The sequence below is a fragment of the Pezoporus flaviventris genome, unplaced genomic scaffold (assembly GCF_033815535.1).
Source record: "Pezoporus flaviventris isolate CSIRO_AGI_PZ_B2104156 unplaced genomic scaffold, CSIRO_AGI_Pfla_v1 ptg000026l, whole genome shotgun sequence".
In the NCBI taxonomy this organism is placed as follows: Eukaryota; Metazoa; Chordata; class Aves; order Psittaciformes; family Psittacidae; genus Pezoporus; species Pezoporus flaviventris.
Genome location: NW_026892574.1, coordinates 1,168,974 through 1,194,101, shown reverse-complemented (window position 1 = coordinate 1,194,101; position 25,128 = coordinate 1,168,974). Strand labels below are relative to the sequence as shown.

Sequence of the window (25,128 nt, the reverse complement as noted above, 5' to 3'; positions counted from 1 at the left end):
TTTCCGAGCCCGTGCTGGCCTTACATTACAGAGCCCACAGAGTGGATGTTTCAAGGCACACAGATTCTTTGCCCAAACTGATGTCATATCAAGGCAAAGGCCTGATCTGAGTCCACAACTGGAATGGATTCCTTCAACACTGTCATTTTGTACTACATATATATATGTATATATATACAGTATATATATTCTAGACAGTCTACAAAGTACATGCACTCCATCTCAAACTGGCAAGTCTCAAGCTCTTTTTGGGTGATATTCACACATACAGAGGCTGTGGACATAACTGGAAGCCTGCTTTGGGAAGGGTAATTGGGATGTGCCTGTTGACTTAATTTTAGTATTTTGTTTGCTTTCAGTACAGGGATGTGAAGCCTTATCCAGGACTGTAAACGTTTACAGTTCTGTAAAGACCTAGCCTCACTGTCAAAGGGTTGATGGGCCACTGTGCAAAATCTGGTATAGTCCCACGACTGCTTTGGAGGCAGCTGGCACAGCTGGAGACAGTATTTTCCTCCAGCTTTTATCTGTACCTGTACTCAAAGCACAGATCTGATCTGGCAAAAAAATAGTAATATGGGAGCATTCAGTCAGTCAGTTTAGCTCAAGCCCAAGCCATCTGCCATTGAAGCATTTATCTTTGGGATTCAGACCACAGTTCTGCGCAATGTGAGGAAGAAACAGCTGAGGTCAGCATCATATCAAGTCACGCAGCATTGCACTTAGTTACCTAATGTAGCCATGCCTCACTATTGCTTTAATTTAAAACACGGTTACTTCACACCAGTAATCAGCACTTGTTTCAGAGTTCAGTACGAGAGATACTCAACCTTGACCCACATCTAACACAGAGATGGGTTTTTCCCTTTAGCTGGGCAATGATTTAAGATTGCCTTCCTGTTAAGTGCTTCTACTGTGCTCAGCACAGCAACTGGTACTGCTCCCCCAGCGCTTTACAGTTGCTAACATACATACTCTGTGGAGGAATATATATACTCATGGTACCCCATCCTGTAAGGTGAGCACCAAAGAAACAAAGTAGCTGAGCAACATGCCCATGGACAGGCCAGAAGTCTGTGACAGAGAAGACAGAACTCCAGATTCCTGAAAACGGAGCCCTAAAAACTGTCAGTTCCTCAGGGCCTTGGCTCTGTGACTTCTCCAAAATAAATAGATTTTTCTTATTACTAAATTCAGAAGAAGACCTAAAGGAGATTTGATTAGATCATATAAATACCTTTATCATGAGAACACAGGAGTTTTTAAAGGCCTCCTGAATCTAGTGGAAAAAGACATTATAAGAAAACCAATGGCTGGAGTTTTAAAGCCAGACAATTCAAATCACAAACAAAGTACAGAATTGAGGCGTTTCTAACTGTAAGGATGATTAAGGACTGCAAGGGCTGCCCAGGATTTATTTGCTTTTTGAATTCTTCACATCAAGAGCAGATGTCTCTCTGGACAATCCAAACACCAGGTTACTGGACTCAGTACAGGGGTAACTGGATGAAATGCTTGGTCTTTGCTAAGCAGGAGGTCACATTAGATCACCTCATCGTCCTTTACAATCTTCAGCTCTATGAATAGTAATGCCCATCATTGTACGTTACAGTTTGTAACCAGCAAAGAACATGCTGCAGCGTAGCTGGGAGACAGAATAAAGCAGAACATTAGAAAAGAAAGCCCTTTGCTCTGGAACTAAACATGTGACTGGCAATTATTTAAACTTCATCCATGTGTTTCCAAATTTCCCCCCCAAACAACATTTTAATTAGGTTTCAATTGTAGGGTAAACAAATTAAAATAATCCATTAATCAAATAGGTTCTACTGCATCCAGAACAGCATTGCCAGCATTCCTGCATGATGTTTAAATGCCCGATTGATGCAGAAATAGCTGCCGATTTGCAGGAATTACATGTAGGAAATCGGTAAAGCAGGGTTCTTCTATAAAAGGTTTTATAAGCCTGAGCGTGGGATTCCTCTATTATATTTGAGTAGCTATAAAAACTTTTGTGCTAGATCATAACATTCTGCAGTTGTGAATGCAACAGATTTTACAGGAAATCTGTTTTAGCTGTGTCTCAGGGAGTTCTTCAAATAAAGACATTGGCACCGCTCTGTGCTGCTTTGCCTGTAAAGAAGAACTCTGTTACTGTCATGCTCCATCTCAAATTTCCACATGAGTTTAAAGACCCACCCAGACATCAGGACTCCTGCGTCCTCCCCTGGGGTTGTGAACATGGCACTTGTTTGTCAGATGGGGCTCTGGATAAAATCCATGAAAAGGGATCTGAGGCCCTTCTGTTTGCATATTTGCCTAATGTTCATCATAGCGCTTGAGCATCTCACAGTCTCTAACAGATTTCTCTTCCCACCACTTCCGAGATAACAAGAAGTGTAATTCCCACATTACAGTTAGGAAACTGAGATATGGGTCACATGAAGCGATGTTCCTAACATCAAACAAGACATTTGTAGCACAGGAGGGGCTGAACAAAGGTCTTGCAATTCTGAAGAGGTGTGCCCCATTCTAGATCATCTTCCCCTCCTGCGCCTGCCTGGAATGCAAATGACAGAAAGGAAAGTGGCACCAAAAATACAAAGTCACAAAAGCAAATTTGCCTACAAAGTGCTGCCTTTATGATGGGGAAAAATTAGAGCTAAGACAGAAGCTTCATGAGGTTCTGAAAATTTCTGCCAATGTCTGTCTTAAGAATTTCAGCCATTGATTTTGCTTGTGAGTTTTGGAAGGAAACTCACACAGAGACACACATGCACACAGACGTCCTTCTCTTGGAACAAGAGCTAAAACCATAATAGCAAGAAAATGTAGAAAGCAGTGTGGAAAGCAGGCCTGCAGCAGTGTGGGTTGATATTCTGTCTTTAAATCATTCTGGCACTTGTTTTTTTCCCCTCGAGGTGGAAGTGGTAAGCATCAAGGCAGAACTGCAGTAGCCTTAAATCAGAACATGCCTCTGTTTCTGGGTTTACAAAGCAGACTCTTTGCATTCTCAAGGAGAGATCTTGGTAGCTCTCTACAGTGGTACAAAGACAGTTTCTGCACAGCTGCTTGCTATACACGAGCCAGCTTGCTTGCTTTCTCACCATGCACAGTGTAGTAGGGTTGATGTATTCTGATACAACCACTGCCTTCTTTTCTGGCCACATACAGGTAGCTCCTAAACACCTAGTATTTGAAGGATCTAAATCTATCCGGCTACATATCCTGGAGAAGTGCTAAATGTATAGTCCTGATTTTATGATATAAGGTAAACTTTGTGAATTTGTTGCTATTTTAAGAGACATTTTCTTCCCTTCCCACACCACCCCCCACCCAAATCTCTATCCTGTTCTTCTGCATCCTTTCTCTAATTATTCATCTTTCCTTCCCTTTTCTTACCTGCCTTACTGATCTCTGTAGTCCAAAGGTGAGGTGACAGTGCTGTCTTTCCTCAAATCTCCTGGCTTTTTCCCCTTAGTCTCCCTGGCTCTACCAAGCCAAATTCTCTCTCTTTATTTTCTTCTCTCCTCCCCAACATTACATGTCTCCACTTCTTTCTGTTCCCACATCTGAAATACTCCTTTAAAGAGTCTCTGTCTTCTTGTGTCATTTTGATCTTCTCAGTGCTACCGATCAGGCTATTTCAAAATGACAGAAAAACCTCTCTGGCCTGTTCATCCCTGTTAGCATTACAGAAAAGCAGGCAGCTACAGCAAACACTGAAACATCAAAAAGAGAAGGGTATGGTCAAGTGGCACACTGCTTCCAAGCTAAAGGATGGTGAATCACTGTGTGTGCAGCTTACTGGGCAGCAACAATGTGTTGTCACAATGTTGCATGTTAATATTCCATGGGGAACGCTGAAAACTGGTCAGATCACCTCTGAAGCACTCCTTATCATGTGGTCTAAACAAGGAACCCACAAAGAAGTGCTTCCTAGAAAGTATGCCCGCCCAAGGAGACACTGGACATTATTACAGCTGGAGGAGAGGCATTGCATGTGTCTCTAGTGCAACTGTATGCATCTCCCAAGGTCAATTCTTCTATGAGCTGTGGGTGGCTGTGGCAGTTTTCCAGATGACATGCATCTGACACAGCTCCTTGAATTATGGCCAAGGTAGCTCATGATTCAGGCATGTGAATAAGCTTAATGTAGCAAGCACTTGGCAGGGCTGACGTGTCAAATGTAACAAAAAGACCAGTGAGAAGAGTGGAGGGTCAGGCCCTTCCATGTCTGTGGGTGTAAGGGAGGGGCATAAAAGGGACAGGAAAAGGTGAAGCCAAAAATGCAATTATCCCCATCACTTCTGTTGTCCCCCGGCACATTCCACCTTTCACTGGGTATCACCCTATTGCTGCAAGCAATACACACTGGAAACCGGCCAGCCCAATCACACCTTTCCTCTACAGTGCTCACATCACCCACTGCCAGGCCGTTGCAGTCCTTGCATCAAGCTGACAAGTGGACTTATGTGCTGGACACAGGCAAAATTAAGTAATGAATGGTGCTAGCAATGAAAGTAAAGGTCACAGCTGTGAAAAAATCTGGAACAACAAATGAGCATTCAGGTGAGAATATATGTACTACTTTCCTTCAGATAGCTAATTATTTTCTTCCTATATCTCCCATCTTGCCAAAAAAAGGCTCCTGCCACTTCCCAGCAGAGGTAACCACTTGGTTTGTACAGTCCTTGAAGCCTGCCACATCCTAGTTTAGTGTAGGGGTTTCTGCCCAGTGGCAATCTTTTTTGCCGAATCCAGACCCTCTTTCTATGCCGTGTGCCAAATCATTCCTGAAACAGGGCAGCAATAACCTGTCTTACCCAGGGCTCAGGAAAGAGTGGAGTTTTCAGTGTGATTGACATACTTTTTCCTTCAAACCAGCCTAAGCTCCCTTTGGCTTGGAGTGCAATAGAGGGATTTGAAAAAGAGTAAAGATCTCAATGTCCATTCTGTCCTCAGTCCTCTAGAGAGGGAACTGGGAGAGATACTCCAGATAGACACAGAATGGGATTAGGCTCTGGTAGTGTTGTTTTAGGAAGAAAGGGTGCAGCAGCTCTGCTGTGATATTTTCTTGATATTACGCTATAATGGTTAAACTAAAAGTATCAGGAGACCTTATTTCAAGCCCTAATTATATCAGAAATTGGCTGTGTTTCCTTAGGCAAATCCTTTGCTTACGTAGTGCCACGGTTTTCCAGTCAGTAAAATGTTTGGGCACTTCTAAAGCACCATGATGCAGAGATGAAAACCATCACTGTCGTCACGTGGCACAATTCACTCACAGAGATTCACATATGCACGACTTCTGACCGAAGCTGATGGCCAAAGTTTGCAATGCTTTATTACATTCTAAATTGCCTCTTTATTAGTTCAACAACAGTATCTGTGAACACTATCTTATAAGCCCCGTAACGCTTTCTGTTGGTATTGGCTTACAGTTTCTCAAGTCTAAGTTTGGAAGTATGTTTATCACAAAATGAAAATCAATACCAAGGGCTTTTTTAAAAAAATAGCAGTATTATATGCTTAGATAGAAGGGAAAAGAGTCCTGTGCACCTGCACTGTTTTTAAACCACCTGACAATAAGGTCTCATCTTCGGCATAGAAACTGAACTATTCTGAACGTACATTGTTTGGGCTACATAGTGTGAAACTGTTTCCCCAATCAACCCTCACTCCAGGTATGTTTACCAACTGTGGCTCCCACCATACTGTAGCAAAGAAAAGAGGTATCCAGATATCAACACGATTCAAGGGCCTAGGCGACTGCAAGGGAGAGAAAGGGTATTTTCCAAATCAGTTCCCCATGAAATCACTGAAACTAGCGTTGTCCTGGGGGATAATAGAATGGATCATTAGGTGCCTTAAAAAGTTCACACTGGATTTTGAAGCCACCCTGCAAGATGAAAAATCAGTAGTTTAGGCAAATAAATAAAAGTCAGTGAATCCTCTTTAAGCTGTGAACACAGGGGCAAAAGGGCTGTTAGAAGAAACAGATTCCATTCTTCACAAATGATACGTTTTAAAACTCCCCCCCCCTTCCATCTCAAATCCTTCTCTCTCTTCCCTGGTGATTTAATCACATAAGATACTGTAAATCAAATTGCTTCCTTTTCTCCTCAAGTATGAATTATCTCTTAATTAGGTTATTGGGCAAAAATGAAATGCATCCTATTAATAGCTTGGGATATCCTTTGTGTTAAGCCAAAGGTTAAAACCTATCTTTTCAGTATTTCAGGAGTACAATACTGCTCTTGCAGGCAGATGCTTTACCTATTGCTGAATTTACTGAATTCATTCTGATTTACATGAACATAGAAGAAAGTAATCAGGCCCACAGTATTTAATTTTTCTATTTCAAGCTTCTGTTCAGATAAGAGAAGTGGATTCATGGAACTGACTGACAAAGTGAGAAATCAGATGATTTTGGCTCAAGTATTTGTATTCTGTGTTTTCCATAGGTACATCACACAGCATAATCCAACATCCATGCTCATGTAAATCTCAAACCTGACAGGAAGATGCAGTATACATATGGAGCTATTTAGATGTTCTCCTGAGACACTGCTCCATCATGCTAAACAGGCATTGCTCCACAACATCATGAATTAACTTTATCATACCACCATGCACCAAGTGATGATATCACATTGGGTTGTGATGGCATCTCCTTTCGAGGAGAATCTACCCTACTCATGTACTCCAGTCACCAAGTAAGAGGAATGGAGCCTACTGCATCTTCTAGTGGACATCATGACAGTGTTGGCTGGCTTAGCTATACAGGATCTTGGATGAGACTCCTTGACTCACATCGAATGCAGATGTGGAATTGATGGGAGCTGACTTGGTCTGACAAAGCCAGCCTGTGAGTAGAGCTTATCCCAGGTTGGCCTGGGATAATGGTAATATATGTCTTCATTTTACAGCTGATGAAATAAATGCAGAGAGTCATTGTCGACATCCAGAAATACAAACTAAGAACTCTGGTGCCTCTAGACAATGCTAACTGATATTTACTATTAAGCTTATTCTTTACTAGGAGATATTTACCAAGACTGAGGTAAGCCTCAGTTATAAAAACTTCTTCCCAGTCAAGATTTTTCATAGGATGGTTGAAAATGTCCAAGGGAAAGGGTGTGAACTTTGCAGAATCTCTCACAACACAGATTTGGATTGACTGTTTCAAATCAATTGCTGAAGTTTACTCTTTGGAAAAGTAAAGCCCTACCCAAGATACTATACTACCACAAACTCCCAGAGCAAAGCATAAGTAACATTTATGCTCAGAAATAGGTCCTTTTCCACTGCTAGCTGCTTTTCATGTGAGCAGCATAAAACAAAATGGAAATGATTCCTGCACTAGCTCGTGTGACTCTACTTATAACATCAAACAGGAACCCGGAGAACAAAACATTAGTTTCATGCTAGCTACAGTAAACAACATTAGACTGGCTGAGAGCTGTAGTTGGGTCCCAGGCAAAACCAGGTCTTTGCTAAACAACATCAACACAGTAACTAAAATGTGAATAACTAAATCATACACTGTGAAAACTGAACCACCAAATGAAAGTAAAGCTCTGAATTATTTGAATGCTCTTCAAACCCAATTTAAATTTCACCCACTACTGAGACCTCCATTTACTGGCATCATAACTAATAATGGGAATGCTGCTGAAACGTCAGTTTTAGCGAGAAGCCCATTAAGAGAATGAGAAAAAGAGAGACATCATACAAGAAAACCAGCCGTTTACAACATGGCATATAAGCTTCTTGCATAGAAATACAAAATAGCTGGAAATAAAAAGCCAGGCAGTAAACTGTCCTTTTTCCAACATATTCAGTAATCACATCCATCCAGAGCTTCACACAGGAAGCCTTGAATATAAATATTCTACAGCAGATGCTGCACTGGCATTAAAGTTCCCTGTTGGGGGACTGGATGATTCAAAGGGTAGTAGAAAATCTGTATGTCTTTAAGATATTGGTCTGAAACCAGCCCAGGTTAATTCTGGTATGAAAGTCATTTCCATCTGAGAGGATTTTTTAGCCAGCTGGAAATGAGCTGGAGGTCTCTGTCCCAGTCTCGGCTGGCAGCTCTACAGAGATGCTGATATATCAGGGAGACTGATCTGTTCCTAAATCCTACCAAGGTTTGTGGTGTTGTAAGCATGGAGCTGTTTAGGAGGCAGGCATTGCTGTTCAGTGCTGTGCATGCACGCTCTTACTCCAAATTAAAGGTTATGGAGACTGAGCAAATCCCTGCATGTCAGCTGAGTTGCATGCACATCCCTATCCTTTGCCCCCAGCTGCAAGGCAAAATATACCAGCAGAAGCCACAGCAAGAAAAATCCTAGTGCCAGAGGCTCAAGCGGCACATGGCTGTTTGCACATACCCTCTTACCCAAGGTAAATTGCCCCTGTTGCTGTCTGTGTCCAAGTTTGCTCAATTATTTAACCAAAGCGAGTAAAGAAGGCTGCACACAGGGCTAAGGTTAGGCTTCACACATCATGGCCAAACATTTATAGAATGCTGTTTTACTTTCCTTGCTCTGCTATAGTTCCTGCCAGCAAGGATCCCAAAGGCCCAGAGAGTGCTAGAACATTCCATGTCTTCTCTAAGCACTGCCAGCTCTGTGACCTTGAGAATTTTCAGTTTCATATTTTCCCACATTACCTCCCACCAAGCATTTTCTAGCCCATTCCCCTCACGTTTTGTGTTTTTGAAGGAATTGTCTAGCAGATTCTTTGAAGTTAACAGCATTTCTGATGTGCCATAAAAACCACCTTTACCCTGCATGCAGCCTTGCTCTTAGTCACTGGGGAGCTGGGAAACTATGCTGAGGGTCTCTGCAAGCAGTCTACCCCCATAAGAAGCTGGCAGCCCCAAGAATGACCTCCCCTTTGCTCATTTGTTTCAAAACATGGGACCGTCTTATGAAGCTTGAGCAGTCAAAGAATCCAACTCTTTGATAGGAGATTTTTATCAACAGCTTTCAAATGTCTAAACAGATGATAGAAATGTCACACACATTCATTTTACCAGCTCTTACTGACCTCACCATAGAGAGTAATTAGGTTAGCTTGGCATGGGCTGTTTTACGTACAGTTCCCTCGATCTTTTTATTTATAAGTCTTGGTAGTTCAGCCTATTCCATCAAACTGTCTTTTATAATAGGCTCCACAGGGCTCAGTTCCTCTCTCACAGGAGGGTAAGGCAGGAACGTTTGTATTCAGTGAATGCTGCCAATCCAGTTTGAAACCATGGTCCTAATGGTAAGAGTCAGTCCCCATAATTTGGTTGAGGCTGAACTAAATGAGTGATGCTTTCATGGTTGATAACTCTCTTCATTTTTAAGCTGGGTTGAGATCCTCAAACATGAACAAATTGCTAGCAACACAAAACATTTCACTTGCACTGGCTTGTCTGCTGCCCCTTGCCTATATCCCTAAAATATGCCACATTGCACATACTATACTTGTTAGCACAGTCAGGAGTCATAAGGGAGAACTAGCAGGAGCGTTGTTAAAAGGCCTGGTGGTGAAACAAGATTCTGGTGCCACTCAAGAAGTGTAAATATTAGATTGTAGGAGGCATAAAAAGACTGAGCTTATGCCCATTACTGATACTGCAGAAAGTACAACTCCAGTGTCAGCATCCAGCAAGTTGGGAGCTCCCTTATCCCACTGGAATGCAAATTATTTGAACCTGGTAATTTATTAGGTTCACATTTTTTAAACATAAGTCAGCATGAACCTGATTTCTCAGCTTGTAAACTCATCAGGGCAAGGACAGCCTGCAGAGCTGAGTTCAGGGGATCCTGATCCCAAATGCTATTACCCAATAGCAATAATGAGAAGCCAGTGACACCTTGTGCATGCTTGTAGCTTGGTTTTGTCATCGTCATTCTCCTTAAGACAGCTTTACTCCATTCCCATCTCTCATAGATTGATCTTTCTTGCACAGATTCCCTCCAAAAGGGTTATGACATCTTTCTGCATATTCTTAGTGTTTTTATCCATTAACATTATCCATGCACAATTCTACATTTCTAAATGGCTGACAAGAGCAGGTCACATGCTTCTCTGCTGAACATTAAGAGATTTGCTTAAAGCTGGGCAGGGATGCTTATTCTAAAAGAAGTCCAACTCTCAGTATGCATTGTCTATCCAGATACCACTTGGCAGGGTGAGGTTAAGGTACAACGCTCACTTTGGTGTTGTCTCTAAGGCATGAAGACATCTCACTCCAGAGATCTGTGAACTGTGCATACGTAGCTCATAGACAACAGCTGGCCCATGTCTGCAAATTAGCTCAGATCAACCAGTTTCATTCTCTCTACTTCCCCAGCAAAATCCCACTCCAACAGTAATTAACAGGTTTCCTCATTACTGCTCAGCCTCTCTTGAACTGCTGGAAAATGATACGCTCTTTGGCAATTACAGTATTAGTTTGTCAAGGGCTTCCTACAGGAACATGGCCTGAATGGAGGCAGCCCACTAGCAGCTGGCTATGTACAAGGCTTGGCAGGAAGCAGTGGAGGAGACCTGTGGAAGATATGGACTGCAGCCTGGGATTTGGACGCCTGACGAAAACATGTGCACAAAAAAGTGACATGAGAAAGATCTCAGCTGGAGTACCACTCACATCCCTCTTTTGGGCCACCTTTCTTGACAGGGTTAAAAATTGCAATAGCGATGGGTAATATACTTCAGTTTAGGGGTTCAACCCTCTCCAGTTTTGACTCCCTCAGCCAAAGGGGAGCAGTGGCCTAAGAAAGTTTGCCTTAAACCCATGCAGGTGAGTGCTCTGAGCACCTCTACAGGCACACAGAGCTGTCCTCAGACCATTTCATTAGCAATAAAGGAAAGTTTGATGTGCCAAAGCCCTCACAGTCCCTTGGTAGCTGTTGGATACAGTAAGTTTTGCCTCTTTACTATCTCACAGGGATCTCAACAGATTATGAGCAGTGGTGGCAATTTTTGTTATATTGTGAGGTGTCCAGAGGTTCTGTTAAGGGGAAAAAAGAAATTTCCTTGTCCTCAGGGTTCCCATGCAGCCATGTGAACTTCATAGTATCAGAATCCAGAAGGCAAACCTGAAAAATTCTGAATTTGTCATTTTTAACCCAGCTGGCGAAATTCAGAGCTCTAACATTATTTGAATAGCAAAGATGGATAATATTACTTGATTTAACTTCTTAGTATGCCCCTGGGAAACGTAAATACATTATTCACTGTTCCAGAAACTCCAGAAAGTTCCCATGTAAAAGCATGGACATTACTAAGTCTTGGAAATTAAGACTGGAAGAGACCTTGAAAGAGTATCTAGCACACTCCTTGGCCCAAAGCAGGAATAACTGTGTCTAAACCTAATCCTCCATGGTCAGTAGCTCTAACTGGGGCTTATTTAGTGACAACTTGAACATACTAGCTTTGGACAGCAGTTTCCTTATATAAAAGAAGCCAATATTTATAATTAGTTGACAATTTTGATTTGCATAATATCTGCTATAAAATGTTCAGTTGTTACTATGATCCACATTGCCCAACTACTAATGCTCTTATATTATACTTTTATCCCTTTAGTATTTGTAAGTTTCTCTTAGCAAATATGCTCTTTTATTCTTCTTGGCAATGTAGGAGCACTAGTTGGTTACTTCTGTGTGCATTCCTGGCACTGGGGAGGAGACTCTTCCGTTGTCTAGTAAGACCCAGCCTCTGAATATGGCTCAGTGTCTGCCCTGTACTCTGTCTACAGACTGCTGGAATTAAATCCCAAGTAGTCTCTTGAAGCAAAAAGAAACAGGTGGTGTGAGAAACTGCAGTATAAGTACTGCTGAATATGTAAAGGAAATTATTTAAAAGTGGGTTGTCCCATCTCAGAAGTGAGCAGAAACCCCTGGATGCTTCTGTCCACTCTCACCAGATCCACCTGCAAACAATATAATGAAAAAGTACTGTTTGGATGGGTTTGATGACAGTTTTATGTGCCCCATACATTGTAGCTTGGTCTGCAGTAATCAGAATTCACATCCAAAAGTTCCCTTTGGTTTGGTATCTTTACTGCATTTTCTACAGGAGATTAAGGAGAGCACACAGACCAAACTGGCCCTGTGCAATCAGATTTGATCCCTCCAATATTATACAAGCAGCCCTTGCACAGTTTATGTTATTTATGCCCATTCAGTAGTGGGCTATCCAAAGTGTAAACCCCACATCTTTCATCAGTATAAAACAGGTTATGGCTCCAGTCCAAAAAACAACAACCCAACTACAAAGTATCACTGGCCTGGTGGCTTATATTCTCCCGCTGACAGCCAGCTTTTAATTCCATCCTTGTTCTTGCATTCCTGAGAAAAAGAACCGTCAGAGCGCTCACAAATCTGGCCTAGTAGTTACAGCAGTAGCTTGAGACATATGAAAGCTGGAATTTACACTTTGCTTTGCTATTATCTTCTCTGTGATGCTTCCTTTCCCTGGAACCATTTCAGCTATGCCCTATTTTTTGTCTGGTCACCAAGGCTCTGATGTAGTAGTCCTAATAAAAGCAACACAGTAGGTACAGGCACTGCAGGCTCATCTTTGCTCAGCAGTGCAATAGTTTCTTGGAAGCAAGCAGTGGTGCAGATTATGACTACCTTTCCTATCAAAGCCAGCAGGAGAAGCCTGCTACAGAACAGGATGACACTGCAGTGTCATCCTACTCAACATGAATGAGTCTTGGTGCAATACCCTTCTGCAGCAGTTTGCCCAGTACTGCTATCTCTGCCTCAGAAAACTTAAGCTGAAGACATTGACACTAGGTCATTAGTCCAGAATGCAGTGAAAGTCTGTTTCAGGGCTGGGTTAGAGAGCTCCCAGAACCTGGTCCTCTGGTCAGACCACATCTCATTCTTCTTGTCCCTCCAATACAAAATACTGAGGCAGAAAATAAGCTTCCAAAATTCCAGAACAGCAGTCACAGAGCAATTATAAGCATTATCTGAAAGAAACCAAGTAATATCTGTCTGTTCAATAAGAAGGGGCCCAGAATACAATTCTTTCTAGTGGTTTGTATAAGACTGCCCAAGGATGGCATTCAATCTGCCTTTGTCACGCTGTGGTTTGTTTATTGCCTTTGTTGTATGCTTTCTCCCCCTACAGCATTTGCCTCTTATGCCATCTATCTTCTATCCTCTTATCATCAGATTGAATTATTTTGGTCATTTAATGTCCTGTAATCTTTAGATCTAATTCTTCTGAAGGAATATTGTGTGCCTAAAAATATAAATATGTATTACTGTTAGCAATGCCTGCAGTTAAGATTGCTCAGCTCTTTCTCACATATGAATGTCTTGTGATGTCTCTTTCTCACATGTGATGTCTTTTGCCATCTCCAGGAGAAGTGTAGTAAGGTTAACAGGAGGGACCAGAGTTAGAATGGCAAACTAAGAAACACAAAGAGTGGGAGAATGAGCCCCAGGACTGGCTAGGAGTGCAGAAGGAAGAAGTCAGGTTATAGGCCAAGATGTGTGGGTAAAGATGAGATGTGTGGGTAAAGCTGTGTGAGAGCAGAGAGCTGGAGAGGAGGGAGAAAACTGACCGAGAACAAGGGAACTAGAGCACAGACCTGAAACTGCAGCCATCCCTCCTGTGTTACCTATCCTCAGTCATGATTGTGAAACTTCCTGAAAGTGTGCATCTGATTATTTCTTTATCCTTTATTTCTGCATCCTTTAATGCCAGGATCACCTGTCAAAGCAGTGTTAACCTGTTAGCTCAAGTGACAGAAGCCTGCACTACAGAACTGAAAAACAAACTCTTGATGCAAGGATCGCTACAAGCCTTGCTCCACTGTGGATCTGAACATCAACATCTTGCTGACTGGGGGAAACCATCTCTTTGCTCTAACGAAGGCAATTACTCTAGAAAAGATTTTAAAGCCTGCTAATTTTTCAACACCAATGATCATGAAGGCATGTGTCAACCAGGCCTCAAAGATCACAAAAGGGAAAAAGTTTGTTCAACAGACTTTGTGGCTAGGGCTTGAATGTATGCATGTGTCCATAAACTAGAGACAGAAGGCATGGGTGCTATTCTGAGGTCTGCCAAAGAACAGCATGACCTTGGGCAATCTATTAACCTCTCCACACCTCAACTTCCCCATCCATATAGAAGAATGAGGATGACATATTTTATACTTGACAGGTTTGTAGATCACTCAGACCTATGAGATATACCCAAGGGTAGCTCACAGTAACTACCTAGTCCTGTATCTCTAGGCAGGAGAGCTGCTGTTTCCATTTTATGCGCCATCCAATGCAGTCAGAATTATGGTCAGAAGTCAGCTCCTGTGGTCCATTAATATACACCCTGGCACCTCTCAGTGCTGCATTCAAGAACTAATCTGCCTCCAGTCTCGGCTAATTGGAAAAGGTTGATAGACAGTGCTGTCACAGCAGCATTAAGTGTTTAGAGAGTGATTATTCTTGAAGGACTTTCATTTTTCAAACTTCTGCTTTCAGAAAAGGCTGTGGAAATAAACGGGAACACCAAGGGCTAAACAACACTTTGAGCTTTGCAACAGTGATCTCTAGAAAGGGGAGGCAATAGCCCAAACCCTTGTCTATTGCATTTACAATTACAAGAATCTGCAGGTTTCCTCATATCACTGTTGGCATTTAGGGGCTTGCATCATGTAAAATCCTATCCATAATAGTCAGCGTGCTCCTGAGAGGAATCACTCTCAAAGCATCAATATACTTTTCTGTAACCTTTCTATTTAATAAAAAAAAGAGACAGTTTCAATTAAGTGAGGAATATTCCATATAAATTAGATTATTTTAAAAGTTCCTGCAATATTTGAAGATATTTTTAGTAAATGAGCAGCTGTCACTTTGGCAACATTTGTAGCCTTCTACTCTTTTTTTGTTTTATACCTGGTCACTTATTCTGTAAGAGTCAAACCCACACTCAATTTCTCACTACAGCTAACAGAAACTATGCCTGCTGGGAAGATGAATAAGGAATATTCAGTATTTATGATCCCATTGCCACCAGCAGCTAAATAGCCAGCTATGTGGAATCTGAAACTTGCCCCATACAGTCTGTATGTTGTTGATCTCTGGATCAGTGTTAAGTGGGAGCAACTCCACGCAAGGGCAGAGAAGGGCCCAGTTTAGAACAGCCATCAGCCTCATTGTCTTGCCAAAGGAAATCAGCACATTTTGCTCTGGTGATGCACGGGCAGCCCAGGCTGTAAGCACTGAACAGTCAGCCCTGCCAATGTGCCTACCAAGATGAACATGCTGTCTGTTAAGAGATAAAATCCCAAACCTTGCTATCAGCACAGGCAGAAAAGCAAGTCCTTTCCAAGCAGCACAGCTTTGACATATCTTCGTCTCCTCTTCCATTCTCTTGGCCTCCCATTAGTACCAGGGCTTGAACACTTTCTTTCCTCTTAATCCCTAAAGGAATATTTAACTTGCATTTTAGCAAAAAGCTTTTAATATTATTATTATATACAGATTTATCAGTGAAACTCTTCAGGGGGAAAGCTTTTGTCATCCGTGAAAGTACAGTACAAAGAAACCTGGCCTTATCTGACTAATTACTCCAGTGTCTCCCCAAATCCTATCAAGCTGCTTGTTATTAATCAGTTAGAACAGTGTTGCCTGTATGGCAATATAACATATGCCAGGATGAGATCTGTTTACAGAACTCCAGCTTTGGCAATGAGCAGGGAGATGCTGATGCCAGGAGCAGCAGTCTTGCTACAGTCTATTGCCAGATCAGGGACCAGCAGACATGTGACATTTCAGGTGTTGGATCCAGAGGGCTGTGGATGCCGTGCCCACTTCTAACTTTCCCACATTATCCCTAAAATAACTTATTTTGACTTAGCCTTGACCCAGACAAAAAAAAAAAAAATAAATACTGGGATAGATGGGAATATAACTCTACCAGGTGTATTAAACACTATGGTGCACATCTGATGTCCCATGAAAAGTAAGAGTTAAGGGTAAAAGACTCTTCAACCCTTCTATCTGTCCACTGATTTTATGCCTGCATCCCAGCAGTGCAAAAGAACTGAATCAATTTTATGACAAAGTTGTTCCACTGTCATCACCCTGAAGTTTTCCTGTCACAATATATGGACATAATATAATGCGACAGTTCTTCAGTCAATTCTATCCAACCAGCATCTTCTCCAGCAGAAGCTGAGAAATTCACTAACAAACTGTTGGATCCAAGCCCCAAGGTGTTAACTTCTGATGCAGTGACCAGCGTCTCTTCTCAGAGTGTACGTGAACTCCTCTCAGATGGGCAAGTGCCAGTCTTGACTTAACTCTTCAAGCAAATTCCTGCTTAAAGCAAGTGAAAATTTTGCCCCGAGAAAGGCTGCTGCAGTGAAGGCAGAGAGCAAGTCAATTTGCAGCATTCCTCTAAAAGACAAGTGTCTGCTGAGGAAAAAGCTGCACACATTGGAAGGCTGGACTATAAGGTTTCACTAGAAAGTGACTGTGATTTTTGCCAAGCATAGAATGAAAGAACTGGAACAGAACTGTTTCCTTGGGGTGGCAGTGAGGGAATGTATAAGAAACAAGAGAATTGTCATGTATTTTCTTTTGAGACATCTTTCTGCTTTCTGGTAGTCTGCAGCTCAGAGTGAAGATGCAGCTGAACCCATCCCTCTTTTCACTTCAGAAACGTAATGTTTTGTTAACAGTGGAGGGTCAAGTTTCACAGTCAGGCTTAGAAACAGCAAATTATTACTATTGTTATTTACAGGTCATAGTATGGAGACACAGATGAAAAAACTTGCCTACAGTCCATTAGTGGCAACACCGAGAAGAGAATCCAGGAAATCTTGTGGCCAATCATCTGCTTTGTGCATCATCCCATTTTCTTTCCCCAGAAGGCAATGCACTGTTACAGGTATACTATAGGGAGTAAATAGTCTTCAAGCAGTAGCACACAGTAATCTTACCAGTGTTTTTTCATATTTTCTTCAATGATCAACACATAATATTGCCTCTTTCATTTTCCAGGTTCAGTATTTCCACTCCAGAAAGATACTGGTTTTACAAGAAAATATAGACTTAATTCAACTGACTTCTAATACTAGATGGTCCAAGTCTTTGATAATGAAGGAAAAACACTGCCTATATATATGTATATATGTACAGGATTATCCTCTATTCAAGACGTCCTGTGGAATCTTAAATACCCATCTGGACAGGACATGGAGAGACCAGATGGGACTTTCAGTTTAGCATTTATCCTAGCAGAAGCATTCAGTAAGACAGCATGTCTTTGAGTCTGAGCTCCAGCCCTAGCTTAATAAAACCTAAGTTGACCTTCTAGCCAAGGAGTAAGAGTACTGTTGAGTCAGCTGTAACAGTGCAGAGGGAGATGGCAATGGCTCATAAATCTGTTTTGTATTTTAGCATGCCATTAAACTACTCATAATTAGGACAAAGCACAGGATGAAACCCCAGGCAGGCACGGATGCTGCTCTTATTACCCATGGATTGATTCTCCTTTCACTCATGCTGGTGTTACATCAGTGACTTGCTGGTGTTTCTCAGGTTTACTTTGGTGCAGTGAGGATCTGAATCTGGCCCAGAGCTCTAATATGTGTTCTAATTTAATTCGTGTCTCTGTCTCCACATGGGAATTCTCATCTAGACATAGCCCCCTTTGGGCCCTGTGCTATTTCCAAATATAGGACCTTTTCCCATTTGTGCTGGATTTGATGGGAAGCCCACCCAGCTGTACTTCATTCACATGACTTGCACCATATTTTAAGGTTAGATTTAGGATGTTTCTCTCCTCTGCCTACAGTGCATTTTAAGTACATTGCATGTTTTATTATTTTGTGCAGTTTTCTTGTACATAAATCAATATATAATGAAGCTAAGCGCTTTTATACTTGCCAAAGCACTGTGCAGATATTAACTCTCCTAGACCCCTGGGAGGTGAGTAAAATAGAGAGCATTATTAGCCTTTCTATTTAGGTCTTTCCAGTGCATTCTTTGGTAGAGTAGGGACACACCAGATTTTACAAACAGAAAAAATGAGGTTGAGAGATGGAGTGCACTGTACTAGGACAGGGAAGACTATGACCCAGAGAAATCAGCTGAAATGTGCAGAGAACCTATGCCCCTGTGTACCATGAAGCTATGCTCTCAACAACACAGTTTGGATGCAAGTTAGATGCTAAGCTAAGGCCATTGGATTTATGCAAACATGATGATCACTTCCTAAATCTGAGGATAGGGATATCCCTTCAGAAAGCAGATGGCTCCAAAGATCTATGGGGATGATTGCTTTTCTTTAGGGCCCATGCTGAATGATCTGGTGTGTTAGGCTAGAGATTTGCTCAAGGAAATGCCAAAGAATGAGCCAAAGGACTAGAATCATACAGATTCTGGCTCTCGGCTCCAGGGGTAATTTAGCCCAGCATTACCATTGCAGTGGTAATCTCTTTTACACCGATTCACATTTAATACACATGCATCCTTAAACTCTTGAAAGGACAAACCTGTGAAATAAACTGTTTCTCTGTTCCAGGAAAATGTCACAGATGACACTCCAGGGCAACACCATTCCATGAGTAAACACATGGGAATGTCTAAGGAACAAACCAGCAGGGGAAGGACTCAATGATCACAAAGGTCTTTTCCAACCTGAAGGATTCTATGATTCTAAGGATCAAAAAAATGTCATGGTGTAACCTAGGGGAGAGCATTTGTTACAAGTCCCCTCTGTGCCCAACCAGAGAATATGGGCTTGAGGGAGCCTGAAGCTCACACAACAGCAGCTTGCAGTTGTTAATTCTAAAGAATCAAGCTCAAAACCTGCTGTGTTGGCCAGGATGGAGGCCAATCACAATCAGAGGCAAATCCTTTTAATATATTGTATATCAGTGCAATAATCCAAGACACATCTCATAAAAGATTATGACTAGTGCAAGAGTATTTTAGTCACTGTGAAAATTATTCCAGTGAAGAAATGGAAAAATTATTTTAGCAGCATTCAAGTTTTCTGTCAACCTTTGAATGAGAATCCCTGGGGAAGAGTCTGAGGAGGCTACAGCATCCAACAAGATGCCAGGGAAAGCTGTAGTTCCTGCTGACTCCTCTTTACAAAGGCAAATATGGTTGTACTGACCAAGGCAGACAACACAACTACACAACACAACACCACGGCAGAGCTTACTTTTCTATTCCAGGGGACCAGCTTCATTTGTCATAAAATTGTTACACACAAACGTGTACACATACCAGAGCTTCTTCATAGCCCTTTATGACTTTCAGCATTTAATAGCACATACTGAACACATCTGCAAGCTTCTTATTTTGCTATCATCAAGTTTGGAAATACACCCTCTTGAAAGATAAAAGCTGAGGTAATCTGACTCCAGATTATATCAATTTAATAAAACCACTAAATATTTCCAGACATAAAATTATGAGAAGTGTCAATACCAATGACTATTATTAAATAACTTAGACCAAATCATGCCTCAGTTGCCAGGAAAGTACTATCTCTCTAATCAGAAATTTCCACTTATCTAGTGAAGGCAGGAAGATCAACCCTCTTTCACCTGTGGCAATCCATACAGTTCTCAGGCTTTCTCTACCGCCATTACACATGAGAGAGCTGTTCACTTTAATAGGTGAATTCTGGCTTCTTTAAACATGTTTTCAGAATATGAAAGTTCAAAAGCTGGAAAAAGTGATTTTTACAAATACTGAAGATGCTGATTATGAAAATCTCTGAACTAGGGGAATGTCTTCTACAATGTAAACATGCAGAAGTAGTCTGTAATGAACAAATCAGTAACTTAAGATTGTTCTTTAAGGAAAGTAACCCAAAGTGTATCTCCTTTAAGCTGCAAAGACTTTCACAGAAACAAAGACTAATTTCCTTTTTTCATTGGAAAGCATCACCCTGGTTCACACACTGCAGACATACCATCAGAACAATTTGCTTTGTAAGCCATTTCATAGAAGAAAGAAGTGCTTGACACAGGATCTGCAGTTATCGGTACAGCCTTAATTTCTGATGTCTAAACTCTTATCTTTTAAAATTTTCAATTAAAATCCTGACAACCATTAATAGTATCTAACACTTCAACAACACTTTTCACCATTTAAGTCTTAAAACGCCTTCTGAAGGTTAGAGACATTACCTCAATTTTAGAAGAAGGGAAACAAGCATGGAGAGCCAATTTGCCCAGACCTACTAAGCAGGCTGGGAGCAAACAGAGCCGTGATCCATTCTCTTGTGTGTTCTAGTCCTGAGGAAATTAGCATTCCCTTTAATTGCATTTTTATTTCCTTTTAGAGAGCACATAGGAATATCTGGAAATTTAGTAGTAATTTTTAAAAGTGCTTTGGGGAAAAGGGAAGATTTTAGTCACTCATTATGTGACTAAATTAATGCACATAGAAAAAAACACTCTTATGAATATAAAACATGGCATACACTCCACTTTCTAGGCTATTTAATATTTGCTCTGAAACTCTGAATCAAATCAAATCCTTCAACTCTGTATTGTTTGTAATTTATTTCAACTCCAATGGATGAGGCAACAGAGAAGTTCTCTTCAGTTTACAAGAGGCTGTGCTCTGCTCATGTCACCTTCAACAGCACTTGATGGGGTCTTTTGTAGCCCTCTGCCACATCCAGCTCCTGATAGTTTCTGAGTATTGCTACCTATCGGTCCCAGCTCTGAAAGGAAGCTTGAATGGGTTCTGCTGCATGTTTGAAGACATATTTAGCAGAACAATCATTACAGAGCTTTTCCTTACCACCTGAATTCTGTCACAGCCTTAATTCAGTAACCTAACAACATCCATTGATTATTTGGTTAGAGAGTCACTTTCCATACATCCATATAGTCAGGCATTGCTATATAGAGAGAGCTACAAATCAAGTTCACAAACATTTCTAGGCTTAGAACAAGCCCCTCTAGAAATTGAAGCCGTTTTGGGCACCTGGACAAAGCAAGAGTGAAGCAGGAGAAAACTCATCATGCAAATTAAAATTGGTACTATCTAATTGACCCTTCCATGGTCCTTCGAGGCAGAGATGGGACACACACGCTCCCTTAAACCTTCCCAGCTCAAGGACTGGCACATTCCAGACATGGGAAAAAGCCAATCCATGTATTACTCTCCGGGATAGCAGTAGATATTTAATACTGCATGCCAGGAGAAAACAGAAATACATTTTACCAGGTAAAGCCAGTGGGAGAGCTGAGTAGGTAGACTGAGGTGTAACTATACTCAGTGGAATTTGGCCACAACATTAGCTGAAATACACCTAACAGCTATGTTAAAACCTTAAACAGTTGAGGATACCTCAGTTTTCTGGCTCACCTAAAAGCACATTTTCTGTGTGTGTAGTAACGTACTGACTGGGTTAGAGTGCCTCGAGGGAGAGCTTTAAGTGTGCATTATATGCATTAGCACATACCTTCCAAAACTTGAAACCAGAGAATCAGTAGAATCTACTTAACATCAATTTACATAAATATACATAAATTTTCATAAAATTAAATGAACACATGGTCATTCCCCCCCCCCCCCCGACGGACACCCACTTACACTTACCCAGCCCTTACGCTGCACACCCCTTCCTGCCTGAGGGCCTGCCCCGTGCCCCCTCAGCTTCCCGCCTACCCTGTGCCCCTCAGCTTCCCGCCTCCCCCCGTGCCCCTCAGCTTCCCGCCTACCCCGTGCCCCTCAGCTTCCCGCCTTCCTCACCTGGGAGAGGACATCTCACAGCAAACACACCTGGAGGCTCCCATTCCCAAGCTGAGAAGCAGCGCCGGCCCCTCTCCATGTCAGGGTCCAGCTGTTGGATGGGTTTCTTCTCCTGTCTTGGTAGGGGCAGCTCACCACAGCGCCCCGGCACCATGAGAGGAATGAGTGCCTCAGAGACAGGCAGAGAGCCCCAGCGCTGTGAGGGAACAGCTCCTCAGGGATGGACAAGGAGCCCTGTGCACAGTGAGGGGAACGAAGGCCCAGAAACAGAGGGCAGAATCTACAACAGTGAGGAGAACAGCCCCTCAGAAAGAGAGAGAAGGTTCTGGAACAGCAAGGGGATAGCTGCTCAGAGAGAGGGAAAAGGTTCCCAAATGCTGAGGCAAGCAGCCACCTGAACAATAAGAAGGAATGAGGGGCACAGCCCCTCTAAGGGATCAGCCCTGAGGCCGTGTGGGAGCAACCCTTTAAAAGCAGGAAAGCCATGAGGCAGGGGGGTTGGGAGAGAGCAGCTGTCCAGGAACCACCTGAAGGGTGGAAGGCTATGGCGGCACTGAGGGGAGCTGATCAGGCTTGTCATGAGTTTACAGCAGTGGTGGAAGGGAGAAGAGCAGGCAGCAGAACCAGCAGCGAGCTTTGGAGGGGCAGAGCTGTGTTGCTGTATGGGTTTGGTGAGTACAAAGGAGACAGGGCCCCTGACTGAGAAGCCTCTCTCAGGGCCTTTGGAAGGAGGGGGGATGAGGAGCAGTGGTCTTCCTAAGGGAAGGGATGAAACCAGTCCACCCTTATGAGGGTTAGCTGTGTCTCCCTTGGAAACAGGAGAATAACCATAGTAGAATACCTGGTGGGTGAGGTTGCGTATCAGGCCTTTAAACAAGGCAGCTGTTCTGTGATCCGTGCCCTGTCTGGGGGTGTTCCTGTAGCTCAAATGCCAAGCCCATGCTCTGTTTTGAGCTGTTGAACGGGTTGAGTCCAGCTCCTGCTTTGTGGTGCGGGTGGGAGGTCGCGAGAGGCCTCGTGCACCTTGGGGTTATGGTAAATGCCTGTTTGTGAGCAGTGTTTCTGTTTGAAGTGCAGGGCAGTGAGAAATCCCAGTGTTCTGCTCCTGAGAAGGCTCTTCTGGAGGTCAGCAGATGGGAAATGCGATGACCAGGAGGAAAGCAAATGAGGTAGGCTGTGGTCAGCAGAAAGCTGATCATTCTGAGCAAAATCATCTTTAGGGTTACAATGGTATCTCCAGGCGCACTGTACTGAGACAGTGAAGCAGTTCTGAGCTCGTTCCAGTGTGATTAAGATCAAAGTCTTGTGAAAACATTGGTTTTCTGGTTAAGGCATTGGATAGTGGCTGTGGCTAGAATCCCTTCTCCCTGATTAGCACTCTAGATAAACTGAAGCAAGGCTGGCAGTTTCTCTGGGTCTCACTTGAACATCTGCCAGTTAAATCAGGGATGTCTCTTCCTTGTAAATGTACAGCATTGAGTGTGGTGATGATCTGCTGTTCTGAGTGGGTTTCCAAGGGGGGCTAAATTCTTTTGAGGAGAGCAGGTCACTTGATCAATCAATGCTTTATAAATTACATCATTTAACTGCAAATCTTTATTGTAAGAGATGAAGGGGAGAAAATGAAAGAAATTGATGAAACTGAAAGATTCCCAAACCCTTGTACTAGGGAGCAGTAGATATTTAAAGGGCAATGTTGAGTAATATTAAAAATAGTTTCAGTGCTTGTTGCTTGTAGAAGTCTCTCATGACCCTGCAAATGATTTTTCTCTATACTGATTTTGTCCTTTTCCCATTCACTGAGCAATGATTATTTCCCATGCTTTTAAATGAAGCTGAAATTAGCTTGGTTATTTTTGTTTAACAACAACAACCTCAATGCATGTTGTGCTTTTTATCCTGCAAAAAGAGCTTTGTTTGTTCCCTGGCATTGGAGATGATGTCAGCAAAGCTCCCGGAAGAGCAACTGCTGTTAGCTAATTGCTGGCTGCTTCAAACCAGCAGAAGCAGGAATGAAACCAAGGTACGTTTGTAGGCCCTACAGAATGCAGTCTGTGCTTACAGTCAGTGGTGTAACTTTCTTCATCACAATATAGTAGTATGAGGTAGGCATGAAATAGTTAATATGTAAATCCAATGTGTTAGGATCGTTTTCAGAATTTAAGTCAGTCTTCTGTTCAGGATCAATAGAAGTAACATGTAAACAATTCCTGCTTTTTGTATTTAGGGGTGCAACTACTGAATAAAATACAGGAGACTGAAATACGTGAAAGGATAGGCCCATTTACACAATCTGGAAGGAGTCTGCACACGGGTTTGATGTATGTTTTTTGTCACCACGCATAAGAGCGAGGAACTGTATTTTTGTTTGTTTTGTTGGGAGCATCGTTCATCCAGCTAGGACATTATCAATCTAACACATGCATCCTGTTCCTACTAAAAATCAGTGAGACAGACTGAGAAATGAGGGCAGAAGATGAATACTGTGGAGATAGAAGAAAATGTCTTCCTTAATTCCTGCTGGCAGCAGTTCATTGTATCATGCAGAGTGCTAAGGTCTAATTGCATAGAGATGGCCAGCTCTCATACAGGAGTTTATCTCTTTTGGCAGACTAGTGACTGGAAGAATGGTGACTCCTCTACCCTGCAGTCCCATGAGCTAAAGGGTTAATTTTTATTCCTGCTGTGGTTTCTCAGATTCTCTCCTTTGATGGAATCCGCATTCAGATTCTCCAGCAGTGAAGAAGAGGGCAGGTTTTTCCCTTGCAGGCTTTCATTATGTTGCAGTTTTCATGATTTTCCAGGGCTGCTGGGTTCATGAAAATTAATGCAATTCTGCCAGACTGTTTCCTTCGCTTCTGATGTGCCCTGATGCATTATGAAACCATTCAAGGGACTGAAATTTCCCTTCCACTGAATTCAAACCAACAGGGTTTGATTCGTGCTGTTTCCTAAGACTTCTTTATGACTCTGGTATTGTTTTAAGTAGCCGAACAGAATAAATGGGAGTCTTCTATGCTTGGGACCCTTCCCTCCAAAGCTTCTTCCTATTTGATGGCACCAGCTCACTTTGTTGAGAAGTGCTACATGTACTCAACAGGGAGATTTTGCAGACATGTCTATTCTGTAGAATTTCAGAAGCCTTTATTGTCCTTTCTCTTCATGAGCAAGGAGAGGGAAACAGACAATGGACAGGGAATATTTAGCAGATTGGAGTTTTCAAAGGCAACCAGAAATTGATGTAACTGATGCAGTAACTGAATACTTTCTTCTCTGATGTATGCTTTTAAGTCCTCCAGTGATGGCATCTTAGCTGATGGTAAGCTCAGTTTTAGCTGGGAGAATTTCCACTGCAGGCTTGGGT

The 25,128-nt window shown here is 42.3% G+C and overlaps 1 protein-coding gene across 1 annotated transcript in view; it reads right to left on the bottom strand.

The window, feature by feature from the left end:
- The window catches only part of CACNA2D2 (calcium voltage-gated channel auxiliary subunit alpha2delta 2), a 233,036-nt gene extending 210,393 nt beyond the window's left edge, over positions 1 to 22,643 (bottom strand). The window contains exon 1 of the mRNA XM_061458299.1: positions 22,606 to 22,643. The gene's annotated coding sequence lies outside the window, so the exon portion shown is untranslated. The remainder of the gene's footprint in view (positions 1 to 22,605) is intronic.
- Between the last annotated feature and the right edge of the window lie 2,485 nt (positions 22,644 to 25,128).